We start from the raw sequence: 16396 nt of genomic DNA on the forward strand, positions 1-16396 counted from the left end.
GACCTAGCTTGTTGACACCCAATTGTTGACGCAAGAACCACTGGGATGCAGTGTCAATTGTGCATATTGCCCGGTAGAAAGGGTGCTGATCTGAAGAAAAATCAGATGGACGCATATTCGATTACAGCTGGTAAATCAACACAGGATTTCTTGGTCCAGAAGTGCCGAGCATCTAGGGAGACACTTTTGTTATGTCAGCGATGTTCTCTCCTGTGCGTGTTTTCGTTTGGCGCTCGTTTAACTCAAGATACTCCACACCATTCGAGTCTACACGGAGGCGAACGTCTGCCTACCTAACAAGATACAAGAATCTTTATTGTATGTCAGATATGAACAACAATACAAGACAGCATTTAAGTTGAAGCGGATGTACTTTGTGAAATGGGATGAAAAATAATGAGAAAAATTGATACATATTTTGTGTGTTTGTGTGTTAAAAAGGTTTCTTACCACAAATTGTATTGCTCCGTGATTCCTCGCAAGCCAAAATGAAGGCAGTTGTTCAACCAGATTGTATTTAACAAGGCCTTCGGAGACTCGGTGCCAAGGATCCCCTTCTCCCAGAGCAGATCGATGTCGGTATCACTCAACGGATGGGCCTTCCTAGGACGGTTTCCCTGACCCTAAATTGGTGATTTATATTTCTTATACTGTTTCTTTTAACTGTTCGACAATATTTTTTAAATCAAACTATTTTTTTTAGTATTCTATCTTTCGTAGGCTTACAGTATTACTGTTTAATGTGACTTTTCGACTTTAATATATCAATTGCAACTTAATGTCGCCAGCGTAATAGTTTCGTACAGACTACACTTTTTGTATTTTTCCCAAGTTTGTCATTAATGATACGTTTTCTGTTCAATATGTTATTTTGACGATTTCTTTTAGTTATAACCGTTCATCTTAATTTTACCTGCAGGGCCCTCAATCTATTAAATCTGCCGCCGAAATTCGGCAGCAGTCTCCCACCTGATTTGTATACTTTTTCCCCTTTTGGGAGGAAAATTCCCCCTAAAAAAAAAAAAAATATTTTTTTTTTTAATAGAAAGATGTGTCATATGATTATTATATCTCAATTCTATTTCAATTTAATCTTTGCAAACATACTAAATTATGAAAAATGCAATGAATATAGTGCAAACATGTACAAATGTAATAATGAGAGAGTAAGTAAAAAAATCACCCAAAAAGGGTAACGCCGTGAAAATTCCCCCTCCTAAGGGCTGCGGACCCCTTCCCCCAAAGTAGTGTGAGGGCGCTGACCTGTTTCTTAAGACTTTTTTCAATGCATTGTAGGTGTCCCTTGTGAGTGCAAATTGGGCTCGAGTCCCTCTCATGACTGAACATCCATAGCGATGTCGTTTCAGGTACCTGTCAACACTAGCGATGATGCCACGGAGGGAGCTTGGTTCAAAATATGTGTCATTTGACTTTTTAAGGGACAACAGGAAAGTGGCAAAATACTCATCAAGAAGAGTTGGTTCTATGTGGTGGATTTCTTTTGATTCAGCTTTTGACATTATAAACATTTCAAATTTGTTTATGTCAGACAAGGTCTTCGCTACAGTCTTTTTATTTTCATTTTGGACAATGAAATCACCAATATCAGTGAGGTTAACATCTAAGAACTCTTTATTGTCAGGCATGTCTGGAATATGATTTAAAGTTGGGGGGGATGGCATTGCTACTGGATGGTGCATCAGAACCAAAGTTTCTACTGGGGCTGGTTTCATTCTTAGTTGTCAATTCAATATCATTTGTAAACAAAATACATGGATCAAACCCATATTGTTCCTGGAACTCGCTTAGTGTTAATTCCATTGTGTCAGTTGCTTGTTGCTCATTTTCATTATTTAATTCATCCCAAATTAATGAGAAATTGGCTTTGTTAAATTCGTCAGACATTTTGAGGTGTTACACTTTCGCAGACTATTGTTTTCTATAGTCAAAGGGGAGCGACTCGAACTGACTCCGTCAAAGGGGAGCAACAACAACAGAACCTATTTGCATCATAGTGTTAAATTTACCTTACCTAATTCTAGAAGCTTTATGACAATACATGACAACAAACAAGTTTTTTTTACTACTTTTATTTGTTTTAAGGTCATTAAAATTGACAAACATTTGAGATTGTTTTTATTATTGATGCACTTGAAAAATACAGGTGACGAGGTGCGTTGGAAAAAAGTAGTCCCGGTTCGGCAGTTGATGACGTCATTTCGCGTCGTTGATTATAGCCCTGCCGTTGATTATAGCCGAAAATTAATGAACACGGCTTTAATCAACCGAATTCGCTGTAAAAGTGGGATAAATGGCAAATAGTACATAAACCACACAGAGATTAGATATGAAGAAGATTACATTAAAGACACATATATTAGCCACGACACACATTACTGCTTTGTTCCGTAGCACAGATATGACACATGTCACTGTGCTCTTCACTTTCTTTAAACTTGCATAATATATCAGTCGAATAGTAAAATTGTTGCGTTATGAAACTACGTCTGAATAAGGCTGCTTACGTTGTAAAACTTGTCACTGCATACCCTGTTTTCTTCCTAGAACCATCGTTGTTTCTTTATAACTTTCTATCGCGTTTATACCGTTCTGTCATAGTATAGCTATTAATTGAAGTATGGTATTGTATAACGCTGTTATCCACTTAGCCTGTAGTAAAAACTCCTTGTGAATGACAAGTGTATGACTTCTCACACAATGTTTGCATCCATCTTGTATTGGTCTATATCTATTATATATAAAGAACAATAATACTGTCTAATAGTTGACATTCCATACTGTCAAAATGATATCTCATGTTATTAAGAGCCCACATTTGTTCATCGGATAAAAAGTGCTACTGTCCTATCGGTTGGTTAATTATGACACATTTGAGTTAGACAAGGAGACCCTTCGAAGACGATTATGTTGTTAATTAATTAAATTTAGACACAACCATTTGTCATAAAAAATAACACCAACTGGTGCACTCATAAATGCGTTTGTTATCACGACCCTGGTAAGAATGTGAAAAAATCAGGGAACATAGATCGTTGTTTAAAACTAAAATAACACACTGCTAAGGAAACGCAATCAATAAAATGTAAGTGTTAAATGATAACGAAAATAATATTTAGAAATACATGATATATATATATATATACATATATCATGCTTGCATTCAATACGATAACAATTATTACAACAGAATCGATTTCGTTCTAATTATGGATGATTAGTTTCAAAAGACGCGCGCATATACGAATTCGTATGTGTGATTCATTTAACTTGAGCATACTTCTTCACTGATTTTTACGCAAGAAAAAATGTATTTGTATGAAAAGGTTTTTGTACAAACACAACCTCTGTGTGTACTTATTGGATATAGCAATTGGATGATATAAAATCAAATTTTCTTTAGCAAGCGTTGCTTTCAGACAAAAATAATAAGTCGAGAGAAACGTGTGATCTAATAAAATCCTCAAGTAAGCGTGCACCGACATTTTTAAGCTTTGCTTTATTTTATATCAAACGCAACAGATATATTATGCTACGTTTATTGATTATTTCAATATATTTTCAAAATGTATTTCATATTAAATGTGTATATCACGTTGAATAAAGCAGCTCTATCGTTAAGACACAAATCTCTCAGACATGTCAGCCATTTGTATGCATTAACCGCGAATGTTTATAAATTGAGCAACATGTCGTTTTATAATGTAAGCGGCATTTCAGAAGGAACCTGAATCAATACGATGTTCCATATTTGGACTTGAATTAAATCAGTTTTATACAATAGGAGAAAAACAATGTTCTAACCCCAAGTGTGTGTGCTTGTATTTGACAAAGTCATATCATGCATCTAGTTCAATAAATGTTCTTTGACTTAATTTAATACAAAAACTCCTCTCAAAAATGGAGACACTAACAATACAATATTTCAACACGCGGAGAGTACGTTTTATTTGCAAAAAAGCATTATACACATTACAATAAGAAAAACGTGAAGTAGATTTTTATTTACAATGAAAGTTTAAAAATACGTTAGACATTTAATTCAAACTCGTGCAATAGATACTATAGATGGTAGCATATGTTTACACTGAAACTAGTTTTATTTTATTGAGATTTTCTTGTTCATGTTCAGGACCACCTAACTAAACAACATTATCTTCATACAGATACATATATAGTCCCTTAATACAAACAGCTTTGTTGAATAATTTTAAGAAGACAGCTTGGTACTTATTATACATATTAAAAAACAAGTGCGATCACATTTATGTTTTATTTACACCACAAGATATATTAAACAAATTTTGCTTAAGGCTATGCATGATAAAACATGCTAAACATGAGTACAAAAATACAATATCAATATTACACATGTTTGCCAAAGATGATTTATCAAATCAGCCTGACTGTTTTTAGTTTATAGAAATATTTAAGTTATTATATAACTTTGTGAATCAATATCTTAATTAACTACACATGCATTCTTAAGTAAGAAAAAGAGGTTTTATATGAACTCAGACGGGGCATTATATGTTAAAATGTCTAACTATTCTTAAAGTATACAATTAACGTACATCGACGTATTTTGCAGTATTCGTAAATTGTTAATGTGTTCAATTTAAATATTCATCCTTTAATTTAGATGCTTACATCTCGATGACCGCACAATGAACCAAAACAAAGAAACACTTTGCCCGAATATCCGAACATTGTGTGCAAATAATATAGATATTAATACCAAAAACTTATTGTTGTTGGAAGTTTGAAGATGGTAAACACGCAGACGCAAATACGCCACGTTATTGGTCTTCAAAAAATCCGCATCTTCCAGTTTTCAAAGGTCTTGTACCTGAAAACGATGAACTGAAGTTGTTACCAATATCTTCGTGTATAGCGGTTAATCCATTAATATAGTCGTCACACGCTTAGATCAGGTATGAACGTTATACGGTGTGTATATATAGAGAGAATACTAGGTTAGCGTTGAATACAGAGAAGTTTATGATGCGAGGCTAAGAACGCCGGGAGCGCGAGCCTTGGCGAGCGCTTTCGGTGTTCGAGCCGAGCAACATAAACTTCTCGGTATTCAACGCTAATCCTAGTATTCTATTTATCCCGTTTGATAATTGTCAACGTGACATTCAACATAAATAGATCTAATAACCTTAACAAATTTTTATTAATTCTTAAAAGCGCTTAAAATCTAACGAATGTAACCATGCGTAGTGATATTAATGTACTTGTTCTGGTACGCAGAATAGTATTTAAAACATTCACACACAAACTGTAAAACGAGTAAAAATATCACAATATGCCTCGATTCAATTTTACGCAGCATGCGAATTGTAACACATTACGACCGGGAAAAGAAGATTTTACTTTACTATAATTCATTTTATTTTCGAAAGAAAATGATCAAAATCCAATATAGCGGCGATTGCTCCTGACAAAATGATGTCGATGTCAACATACATGTACACCATCGACGACGTTGACAATTTCGACGAGTAAACATACAATTGCAGCGACTGACACTTTATTTGACTTCATATACAGGGCAATACATTTTCCGACTTCGGACGACGAATTTAAGGACGCGCAGAACGTATTTTTTTATATAATGTTATCGGTATGCCGTGTGTGATCCGATGCATCAATGGCGCCCATGTTAAAATCATTTCCCCGAGAACAGGGAACGACAAAAGTACAAACAAAAACCAAAACACGTTCGAACTAGTATCTTACCTTTAATTATTCTTTAAAATCCATCTAATAATCCATTTAACTAAAAAATTGACGACTTTGCATCTAGGGTCCTTAGAAATCATTTTTGCATAGTTAAATAAAGACCCTTATGCCATCATATCACTATATTCAAATAAGAACTCAATAAACTTTCTTATTCGTGACAGGCTACGTCATGTACTCTATGTATATTACTGCTGTTAACATGAACCGGAGCAGTTTATCAAATAATAGCCGTTGGTAAACACGGTTGCATTTGCAGATTTATGCATACAAACATATTTATGTTTAAACTTGCACAATGTTTTATTTGTCTATGGTAAATGCCCTTATTTTACAAGAAAATAATTTAATATATAAATACAGAAAGAATGGAAAACATTCCATTACACAACAGATAAATGAGTGGATAATACCCGTGTACAAAATGGGACGTTCCGAATTCCAGTGTGGTGCTATTTTTACCATCTTATACTTTACACAGCTCTCTGCCTAACGTGAATTAAATCGGAAAGCAAATATAACATATTATTTATGAATTGTGCGATATTTGTATGGCTTGTTGTACATTCTTAAATGTCAAAAGTACATGCATGGATTATCAACAATGCACATTACATGAAATAAGGAAAATGTGATACATTGACAAAATTTAAAATATGTCGATATACAGTACATGTACAATAAGTCGCGTTTATAATAAATCGTCATTTTTTTTTTGGGGGGGGGGGGGGAAATGACGCAATAAGCATGTCATTTTATGACGCCATCAATCACCTGATTCATTATACGGATGGCGAAAAATTATGTCAAATGACTGGATTTAGAGGTTGAAGGTCGTATAATTTTTAAGCTAAAGTTTTCTCGACTTTATTTCTAATGAAAAATCATTCAGTGGTAAAGTAAAAAGTAGTTCGTGCACGCGACAGGTATATCCCACAAGGTTGAATACAGGCTAGTATATTCCATAAGGTGTTATACAGTCAATGTAGCGTTGAAAATGGGATAAATGATGAATATTGACCCATTATATGTTCTCTGCGTAGTCAAGGATCAAACATCAAATTAAGTGCAATAATTTACGTACTGAACGGAAACATTATCGCTAAATGAAATCTTGTTTAAAAAAGGTACGCAAAATATGTGATCTTTCCTATATCGTTAGCAAAATAATATCTAATTACAAAATAAATTCTACATGTATGCAGTTTAGAAATAATTTATTCAACAAAGAAATATTTTAACCAGTGTATGATTTTGAATAATCTTGTACAAAGATTTAGTACGTGAATATCCCTGTTTTAACGGGATTTTTCGGTAACATTTTAGTTGAGTGTAACCCGTCTTCTTTCATGTCTCCCGCTGACTTTAGTCTCCAATCGTTAACAATAGCAGTTTTTCCCTGCCCACAGATCAATTAAAGAACATGACGAGTGTCATTAAATGAAAGGAAGTTTCTCATTGAATCAGTACGATTTGTATTGTATAGCAAATCTATTATGTTGAGTGACCTGTACCATATTATAGATAACGATATCGAAAAATGAATTACTTCCCTTTAATTTGTCAAAACATACTTAAAAGTTGTATGTTATCTAATAATAATAAGCTGACATTATTTGTGTACGTTAATACAACTATTTATATATGTTTCTGAGTCCTTTATGATATAATAGAATAATAAAATTATAATATTTATATACACCCTGTATAACACATCTTTAGTCGGGTTCCACCCTCATTGTAGCTAGGTATTTCTTGAGCCCGCGTAACGTGTACGATCAACACCTCTTGCGCATGCACGGGCAATTTGTCACACTATATACAATTGAATCCGCTTTTGAATGCTTCCGGTTTAACAACCTTTAACAAATACATTACTAAATATGTATATGAATTGAACTACTAGTACTACATGTAGTCATGTACATAAAAACAGTAAAGTTTCAGCCGTTATATTTCTTCGTCACAAATAATTGAAAGCGGTTGCGTCCAATCTGTGACATGATGTTCAGAATATTAAAGGTGCATGCGTGAATAATATAAGCTTATCTCCAAGCCTTTAAAACACGAAAAACATTACCTGTATGGACAATATTTTCTGAGATTTGTGTAAAGAATGTTTCCCAAATAAAGTTTTATTAGTCACATATCAAATTACGTAGAGTATCGTAAACTGGGATAGTACATATAGGGTTGGCGGATGAACTTGGCTACAATATAGACGGGATGAGGATGAATAAGCATTCCTTTGGAGGGATCTTGTACATAAAATTAAATATCGCTTGCACTGGTTACCTTATTATGTTGGGTAACGGTAACCATTGAATTCGCAAGTAAATTCAGTCCATACCTGGAACGTTTCCTTTTTTTTATAACTTTTCAATCAACGAACATGAGTGTACTAAAATGCGATGTTATATGAGTTTTAAAGTAAAAGAATGTCAAAGAAATATGTTAAGTCAAATTGATTCACGAAAATTGTGTTAAAAATTGGAAGAGGAAGACCAATACTAGTAAGTTATTCCATACAAAACAACAGAACGCGTAGAAAGACAGTTTGCGAGACAAAGAGTGATTAATTAGAAATCAAAGGAAACATTTTATTTTAACCAAGTTTAGGCCGTATGCCATTATGAAAAATGTCTTTAAAAAAATATCGCAACAAATATTAGATTTGTAATGTTTAAAAAAAATTAAAGTTGCTATTTTACCAGATTGAAGAAGTTGATTGAAACGGCTGAAATTATGTTTCGATAGCAGGATCCATCGATGCAGTAATACGAATAGATTTACTGACTCGTAGCCATCAGAGAGAAGAAGTAGTACCTCTATTACTGATTTCTGAATACCACTTCTATGACTTCTAAATCTTGTTGCGCGAACAGTCTATAAACTGGTTGCGATTTAATGCTGTCCAGAACATATGTAGTAAAGCATACAACTGATTTGTAAGTATAAGATCAAAGATATAACGAAAAGTGAAAAAAATACGGATATTCTGTGTAAAATATAGATTACTCAATATGCTCAATGTATGTGTTTCAGACGCCGCAAAAGTTTCGGTGAGATAGCGTTGATCAGCGAGGATAGCGTACGGAACGCTACGGTGATTGCCGACGAGGTTACGGACCTGCTCGTCATTCACCGGGATCTCTTCAACCGCTCCATGAAGGTAGCAAGATGGACGAATCGAATTAATTGAGCCTCGCTCTGGGAAAACGGGGCGTAATGCATGTGCTTCAAGTGTCGTCCCAGATTAGCCTGTGCAGTCCGCACATGCAAATCAGTGACGACACTTTCCGCCTGAACGGGATTTTTGCTTGGAAGAGATTTCGTTTAAACGAAATAAGCGCTTTAAGCGGAAAGTTTCGTCACTGATTAGTCTGTTAGGACGACACACTTTAATCTGGGTCGACATTTTACGCAGAAGTTTTAAGCCCTGTGTTACCGATTTTAAATTACGGGTCAGAAATCTGGGGCTTAACGGAGTCCATGGCAATTGAAAGAGTCCACTTATTTTTTGTGTGCAAAAAACCCTACTTGGTTTAACAATTCAAACGCAGAATAATTTAGCATATGGAGTACTAGGAAGAACATCACAAAAAGAGCCATTTATGTAATAAGTAATTGGTTGAAAGATATTCAGTTAGAAGATAACAAGTATATTGAGTGCATTTAAAGTAACATGCGTGAGAATTTAGTAAATAAAACAAATACACACTCTTGGGCAAAATCTGTTTGCTATCTGTCGCAGGCGTAACTTAGACGTACATTACCACGGCTTAACCAAGGTGTTGATGATGAAAAGTGTTTTTAATTATTTGCAAAGTGTATATTAAATGATACAATTATCAAAAAGTGCATGTCATAACTTAATAATTCACCAAGAGCAATAAGTTACAGTCAGTTTTGTAAATTTGAATTGCAACCTTACTTAAACAATGTTAGTAGAAACAAGTTAAGATTTTATCTTTTTCGATTAAGGGTTTTATCTAATGGATAACAAATTGAATCCGTCAATTGGCATAGACGCAACATAGCAATGTTCTTGAGAAGGCATATTGTTTTTATTAGAATGTTTTTGAATACAGATATTAGAAAATTGTATATAAAATTTATATACAATTTTCTTATATCTGTATTTAAAAACATTCTAATAAAAATAAATTTATATTATAAATAAACATTACTGGAAAAGACCAAACATGCTAAAGTTTATTGAACAAATGCAATGTGATAATACAAGTGTCAACATAAACTTAGCAACGTTTGTTACGTAATGCATTTAGTCAAATAAGAATAATAATATTATTATTTATTGTGTTTAATTTATTTCTCAAACTTGAATCCTCGATATTTTACATTCGTCTTTTTTATGTTATAATGATAAATAATATATATAGTTGTTTATATAATAATCATACATACTTATTAAAATGTTCTCGCAAGATTCCATTACAACTAAAACCGTGTTAAATACTCACGTGGACGTTTCAAACTTTATCCGCATACTTTCAGCCACACAATCGACTATACCGATTTTGCAATAGAGCAATTAGAAGAACGCATTGTTATTAAAAGGAAATGTTCATACTTAGGTAAAATTACGAAATTAAAAAATGGCTATATAGACGAAAAGGTATGAATTATGTTTAAAAATGCGAATAACGCTATTTACCAAGTAAAATGCGGGAATTATTAGTTTATAAACAAATAATCATACGTCTAAATCGATTAAATAATAATCGTTTGTAATACATATCATGCTTATTTGGAAAATACATCGAGTGTTAATATAGAGCTTATGGTTCGCTGAATAGCCTGAAATTCTGCTCAGTTTTTAGCGCGTTACCTATCGCTTCAGGACACCCTAGTTCAAATATCGGAGAAGGCTTTTTTATTTAAATAGTTTTCTTACTGTTATAATCAATTAAGACTATTAAAAACATTTTAAATTTGTAAGTTAACATATTTAATGACATTTAAAAATTTAAATCTGTGAGCAAGTCCTTAACATGGACATGTGCAAGAACTTCTATCCAAATTAAACGATGCAGATTTTAATAATAGTTTTCCGTGCCGAGAATAAATATTTCATGTAAACAATGACCGAAACCATCATATATTCATTCGTTCCGCACGCAGATTAACATGTACTCAAAATATGATAATTTAGAAGAAGAGATGTTTTGCACTAATCCATATAAGATTATTTTATATGGACTTGTGACTTCAGCCGGGTATAAAATCTAGTGGAAAATGTTCATCTTGATAAATATGAATTCCGAATCCAACATTTCATGCATAGAAATTGCCATAAAGATATTATGTAGAAAAACAATTATGATTAATTATTTTTTGAAACAAAAATGTTTAAATGTCACTGTGATAATTTACTTTTCACAAGATGCTTATAAAAAGTAATAAAGTGCCGAGAACTGGTGATAGTTTACTGAATAATTTTAAAATCAATTTTGAGATCTGCCAAGCAGTGCAAATGATAGCATCATAATAATGTAAATAATTGTGATGTGTATGGGGATATAAACATTGATGTTCTCTCCGTTAAGTGTAGAAGACACAAGTGAAACAATGCCATAATCAGCACATCAAGTTTCTTTTAATTAGTTTGCCAGGAACACAAAAATTATGTCAGGTGTCAAGAGGAAAATGCATTTTCAAGGACTTATAATACAATAAAAGTATGGAATGGATATGTCATTATCAGATTAACGTTTGAAAGTAATTAAATTCCGTTTAGCACGTTGGTGCTTACATGCACCATGTAATTAACGTCTGCCAGCGTGCACGTATAAACTTCTTTTCGTGCCTGTGTAGAATCATCTGTTCATCGCTGCTTTTTCATGCCAAACATGTTGACAGAGATCCGCCGTCTGCTTTACACTTAGGAAATGTATATACGCCGAGCATGAAGGAGGTGTTGCTTAACAATTAAGACCGCTTAAAATAAACCTTCAAATATTATGCAAGCATGTTTTCCTTACCAAAGCAATATTCAGTAAGCAGGAACATTATATTATCATAAACAACACCGAATTATGTGTTGACCATATTAATATACACGAAGACCGATTTTGTTTGAAAGGTACTTAATAATATTCAAAGTATAAAAATAGTCCATATATCCATTCAAAACAGTCAGAATTTTGCTAAGACACCATCTTACAAAAATAACAAAAAGTTTAACAGTCATAACAAACACATAATTGAATTATAATTTATTTAAGTTTTAACACAGCATTAATTTGTTAGCTTTGAAGCGCGATTTAATTTAGTATATACAATTTGTGCATGGCATTATTTTGGTTAAATGACGTCGTCAACGACCAATAACTTCCATAATTCGCAAGCTTGTTTTTAATGTTATTCGTTTAGATGCATGCTATATAAAGTCATGGAAAGAATTTAGCTAGCTCGACACACTCTTGTTTACCCAATACAATTCTGAACTCGTTAAATAAAAGAATGTACAGTTTACAATAATATATTTCATTTAACGATGCAACATATTTGACACACATGACACGCTTTTTTTTGTGAAATAGCCAGCAACATCTCTCTGCCAGTAGAATGTTTTGATTCCGTAATCAGAGCTCAATTATTTATCAGGTAATATTGTTGCTTTCCTAAACATTATCCTCATGTTTTCTTCTTTTTTCAAACACCTAAAACTATAGTATTTCTATACTTTTTATGAACACGTTTGTCAAAGAAACATTTCAAGAATCATGAATGGAACGTAAGTTTTTTTTATATACGTAATGTTATTTCCGTACTATTCAATTTCTCGTTTGTTGACTTTTTCGAATGCTTAAACAATTAGTTTCATTGTTTTCGCTCGAACCATAATCACGCTGACTGTGCTCTTACGGAACCATTATTTCGCTTCAAAATACTGTAATATGTCAGGCAGTTATGCCAAATCCAGAATGCTAAATACATTTTCTAAGAATATGATGAGCGTCAGTTTTGATATTTCATTGTATATAGGAAGATAGCATGTTACATTCATGAGTGGGTTGAATAAAAAAAAAGCCTAAGGTAGGTACCAATTGGGACTCACAGGAGAGTATCATGCGACATGAACATATGGGTAACATGCGACATTCACAGGTAGGTACCATTTAACATTCACAAGTGGGTTCCATGTGACATTTACATGTAGGCAACATTTGACATTCACATGTATGTACCATTTGACATTCACAGGTTTGAACCTTTTAACATGCCATTCCCAAGATGGTAATATGTGACATATACAGGTAGGTACCATTTGACATTAACATGTAGGTACCATTTTGCATTCACAAGATGCTACCATGTGACATTCAAAGTTAGGTACCATTTGTCATTCACAGATAATGTCATTTGACATTCATTTATAGCTACATTTTGACATTAACAAGTAGGTTCCATTTGACATTCACATGTAGGTACCATTTGACATTCACAATATTGTATCATGTGACATTAACAGGTAGGTACCATTAGACATTCACAGGTAGGTAGCATTTGCCATTCACAGGTAAGCACTATTTGACAGTCACAAGTAGGTACCAATTGCCATTCACAAGTAGGTTCCATTCGATATTCACAGGTAGGCACCATTTGACATTCACAATATGGTACCATGTGACATCAACACTTAGCTACCACTTGCTATTCATAAGTATCATGTGACATTCAAGCGTTGGTATTTGCTGGTTTTTAACATTTCTGGAATCTCATTGTTGACTTGATTACTGCCGCTTAAGAAATAATAAACTATATTGTTCTTAGGAATAAAAGTTTGTTGCAATTTAAATGTGTAAAGATGATATTAATTGTCTTTGTTGTTTAATGAGAAACTTCACAGGAAAGCGTAAAAATACGTAATTACGAGAAATATGTACACAATACAATTGCGTTAGAAAAATAAAGACAATAAAACTACAGACACTAATGTTACAGAAATGTGTTGTTAATTTATTGTGGTACTAATATTTATATGTAAAGCAATGAAGCTATTCGTAATGCCTATGTTGCAAGTTAGTTCGAGTGGTTTATGACTTTAAATCGATATAAAAGCTGTTGTAAAGCTATTAACATCATAAGGATACTACTGTTTATTATATCGTTAATACTTATTTTGGCACTAGCAGTATACTACCATGTATTGTAATGGTTAATATTATTAACGAAAAGAAACATAAATTGTATTACTCTGGGTGCATTCATATAAATTTAAAACAGTATACGATGCGCGGTTTCAAAACAATTATCAATATGGATACTTTTGAAAATACCAAATAATGGATATACTGCATTTTGTGATTATGAAAACATTGATTTTATCTCTATTTTGTTACTAAAAAAGATCATAACCGTTTAATCAATTAGTGCATTAACTTACATCTATAATTGTAGATTTACCTGTAACAGTTAAGCCTTATCTGTGAAAAGTGTTTTCTAATAATACGGTAGGGTAAGCTGTAAAACGCATAAATTTGAAATTCTATAGAGTATGTATCTCATTTTTGATACATGTAACCTTTCTTCTATCGGTCTAAACAACATCTGTTTTAGCTTTAAACTTGCAATTTAAAATTAAGGAAGCGATTTTCAAACGGAATCGTACGAGTATATGCGTGCACTCACCAGTGCTATTTTGTTAAGAAAATATTATCAATATTACTTATTTTTTAAAAACTAATATTTTAATTATTTAAGGTAATATCCGATCACGTATGTCATGAAGACCATGCTTTGAGCGTGCAACAAACGTCTCCGCACGTAATTCTAACGGCCTCTACACGGATTCAGATAGACACTTTTTTACAATCGGAACCGTCGCACGAAAATCTGTTTGGTTTCGTTATACCATGGAAGTGTGTCGGGCAGTCTTCGTACAATTCGGCATTATCTCATGAGTACTACATGCCGTTACATATTTTGTTACCAACACAATCGCGGAATAGTGTTAATGACTGTGACTATTTCTTTGCTTAATGTGAGTTTTGGAATGGCTGTTAACATGTTTAAGCATCCAATTCGTTATTGAATCGACCATTCTACGTCTAAGGAGTTGCATGCCTTGAACCTGAATTAACCCACGATCAATTGCATGAACTGTTCCAAGGCGGTGCCTCCAGTTGTAATCTCACTTTGTTTAATGTCGTATGATATATATTTTTGTGTATTCGATTGTTCATTTGTACCAAATAAACAAAACGAGCTACATGAATGTCTCTATTGACCGTCTTTCTGGAGTTTCATTATTGATACACGTTTTACAAATTCGTGTTAAGACACACTTTCTAATTCACAATATTGTCGCAAATTGCCATGGCCTGACATTTTAATTACGCGAGTCTATAAGGAAATAATGTGATTTACCAGATATAGATGTGTGTCATTTCAAATAGATGTTTTCGTCTGACAGATTCAACACCTTCTACAAATAATTTGTAAACTGCGCCCAATTTTCTTAAGCGTCATAGTTCGTTAAAGTCTTATATATATATTTATATATATCACATCACATGATTAAACATATACGTTCACTGCTGTCGTTGGAAAACAGTACCATAGTTTCTGCAATTTTGTGGAGTAAATATTTTATTTGATAACATTTTACTTTCTGATTTCGATTGTTTAACAGGTCGTATTTTACTAACGATGAAGAAATTATATAGTGTTAAAAATAGTACCATGAAAGTTGGCATCGAGACAGTAATGAATATCGAATATTTTCATTTCAATCAAGCAGACTACCAGTCATCAGTCACGAGTATTCTCCGCTCATTCCATTAAATAAAATATTAGTTTTACCAAACACAACAGTCAACTTTATTTTTGTCTGCTTTAAATTTTAACGTTCTAAATTGTAATCTGTGAAGTTATTAGTATTTTTGTCTGAACTGTTTAAATGAACTTTCGCTTCGGTGAGTTTAATGTAGAATTGTAGACTTACTTGTAAAACCTTTTGTAGTATATGTCATGGATGCAATAAGATCAAACGTTGCTGGTCAAGTACTGAAATCATATAATACATCATGAGATGTGTTTCTTTTTAAATCTGAAAGACATTAGCTTACTTTGATTAAAATTGAAGCCATGACGATCATTCAGGCTGTCAAAAAGATGCATTTATGAGAGAGGGTGAGATTCGTCTTGAATTCGTCTTACGCATCGTTGCGTACATAAACGTTTTCGGGTTAACTGTCTATTCATGGATTTCAAAAACTGCAGTAGACATTATAGGAAAGTGGTAAAGGTCATTTAAGTCAACTCATAATTTAATCCTCGTGATATTTCTGGAACTTCTGACCTAATACCGTCTCATTGTTTCTAGATTTTAACTACCAACCGAAGCCCGTCGTCGAGTTTGAGTATAAAAACCAACAACAAAAGGCCGGAATAGATGACAACCCAAAACAAAGTTCGTATTGTTTGTAGACTAAAACCATCAACCGAAGCCCAAAGATTGAATCTACCAAATGAAATCAGTCTAAACATGAAAAAATCAACAAAAGGTTGTCATGATTTGACACTGAAAACACAAACCTAAGCCGTCATTTTTTACCATTGGAACTAGCAAAGGAAGCCCGTTTTCATGTTTCCATATTTT

This window comes from Dreissena polymorpha, chromosome 3 (assembly GCF_020536995.1).
Source record: "Dreissena polymorpha isolate Duluth1 chromosome 3, UMN_Dpol_1.0, whole genome shotgun sequence".
NCBI classification, from domain to species: domain Eukaryota; kingdom Metazoa; phylum Mollusca; class Bivalvia; order Myida; family Dreissenidae; genus Dreissena; species Dreissena polymorpha.